Source organism: Amphimedon queenslandica, unplaced genomic scaffold, assembly GCF_000090795.2.
Source record: "Amphimedon queenslandica unplaced genomic scaffold, v1.1 AMPQUscaffold_10746, whole genome shotgun sequence".
Classification (NCBI taxonomy): Eukaryota; Metazoa; Porifera; class Demospongiae; order Haplosclerida; family Niphatidae; genus Amphimedon; species Amphimedon queenslandica.
In genome coordinates, this window is record NW_003549002.1 from 3,736 (window position 1) to 6,083 (window position 2,348).

General features: G+C 34.5%; 1 long non-coding RNA gene across 1 annotated transcript; it reads right to left on the reverse strand.

The window, feature by feature from the left end:
* Window positions 1–1,090: 1,090 nt before the first annotated feature.
* LOC109589904 (uncharacterized) lies at window positions 1,091–1,857 on the reverse strand. Its single transcript, XR_002189005.1, has 3 exons — window positions 1,532–1,857; window positions 1,183–1,266; window positions 1,091–1,126 (listed from the first exon to the last, which is right to left on the reverse strand). It is a non-coding gene; the product is annotated as an uncharacterized LOC109589904 (long non-coding RNA).
* Window positions 1,858–2,348: the final 491 nt, after the last annotated feature.

The following is a 2,348-nucleotide window of genomic DNA, read 5'->3' on the forward strand; positions in this document are numbered from 1 at the left end:
CCAGTATTTATTGGTGAGGCAGTTCTCTCACTAGTCTCTCCTGCTCCATTACCACTATCATTATGTGTGTCATCAGTTGATCCTATTATTGTATATTATTAATAATAAAACACTATTTCCTACCTTCAGATGGTGTCTCATAACCTTCCTCACTCTCACTGTCACTAGGTGTGTCTCCATTACTCATCTCAGCTACAATACCCATACAACTGAACTGCTCACGCTTTATTGATCCGTATCTTTTACCAACTCTAAAACATCCTCCTTCAACTATACTGAACTGGTAAGGAGGCTTCAGTGGAGCTCTCACAAACTTGAGGCAACCAGTCTGACTAGTCTTCCTTAGATCCACACAATGTTGTAGCTCTATTACCAGTGGTTTGGATAGTCCCTTAGATACTGATATTGCATATACTGCACTCACTAGCACAGTGCCTTTGGGTACCTTGAAATTACCACCAGCTAGTGCAGTAACAGCTACTTCAGTATCCTTGGACACTGCTCCTTGAGGACACTTTAATCTGAATCCATATTTCTCCCACTGGAGTGAGTGAGACCTGTCTCCTTGTAGGATAAAGAGCTTCTGTCCAGCTATAATGACACTAGAGTCTAGTGAATCTGAAACAATACAGACACATCATATCTAATACCAGTATAGTATACACACAATCATTCACATGTGTACATGTACATGAATAATTTACCCATTGAAGGGATCAGGTAATTAAATTGTAGTCCAATGGAACTAGTCTCTTTGATAGGTTGCTTGAGGACCCTCTCTTGTCTTTCCTTCACTAGTTTGGCTATGTACAACTCCTTTTCTTTAAGGTCTATAAATTAATAGAATATTAATAATTATTATTGATTGATGATGATACACTAACCAGTAATGATCTGTTTCTCATTCTGTGATTGTTCCTCTACTTGTGATGTCAGTTTGGCTATAACTTTGTCTTTTTCAGAAATGAGATTTTGATTGTCGTCTACACAATAAACATATTCTCTCATCTAATACATGCCGTGTGTATAGTTAACTAACCAATAATGATCTGTTTCTCCTTGAGATATTGTTCCTCCTTCTCTTCCAATTGTTCGGCAATTTTGAGTTTCAGTTTCTCATAATCTTCTATACATTAATAGAATATTCTCTCATCTAATATTATGTACTGATGATACACTAACCAGTAATAATCTGTTTCTTCTTCTCTACTTGTGTCTTCTCTTCCAATAATTGAGCATCTTTAATTTTGAGCTTCTTATAATATTCTATTAAAATAATATTTGTTGCTTATACACATTTGCAATGCATGTATATACAGTAGCCCATAAATACATGTACTATGATTATTGCTAATGATACCATATATGGCAAACAGAGCTCACTCTACATCAATCTCATTATTTCTAATGCATGGACAATTTGACCTATATTGAGTACAGGATATACTATTTTCATACTCAACATTGTCTAATCCACTAGTATCATAATGTAAACAATGTACACATAAACAACAGTACAACACAATAGTACCTAATTCAACAGTTGATTTATCCTTTTCTGCTTGCTCAAGGAGAGTGGTAGCATCATCAAGTTGCTGACTAAGTGTTGCCTTTTCTTGAAGAAGCAGTTGTTGCTCTTTCTCTCGATCTTGCTGTATCTGCTCCTGTTTCTGATAGAACTCTCTCTCTCTTTCTTGTAGGTGTCCTCTGAGTAATTGAACCTCTTTGCTTAATCCTAAATTCTCCCAATCACTCAGTATCCTTCTTCTTAGTTGATCTTGATACTGGTCCAGAGGTATTACACTAGTAGACCAATCATTATCACTAGTATATTCTATACAGTAACAAAATAGTGGAGAATAAGAAATACACAAATTAATTACAGTTAGTTAGTATGGTAACCTTATTATTGATCGATTCATGTTTAATCATTGTATGTGTGACTTCTGTTAGTTTACACAGTTAAAGCTAGGTTTACATTCAATGAAACAGTCAAAAGTGTGTGGGCGATTTGACCTTTTGACGTAAAAACGCTTTGAAATTGACGCAAAATTGATCAAATTTCAATTTTGCGTTCATTTGTGTTGCGTTTTGTGCCGAGTATAACCCAGGCTTTAACCACATGAACATATTATTGTATATAAATACACTGATAATAATATTTCATTTACTCTAGCTCCTATTAATATCAGTGTTTCTGTATCTGCAGTCATTATATTTCACTATTGTACATAGCAGGAATCAATTGGTAATAATTAGTATCATAGGTATACGTCAAATGCTCTCATTAAATATTCATCATAAGAATTACTTACTTTATTGCATTATTATCATTACTAATTATCATT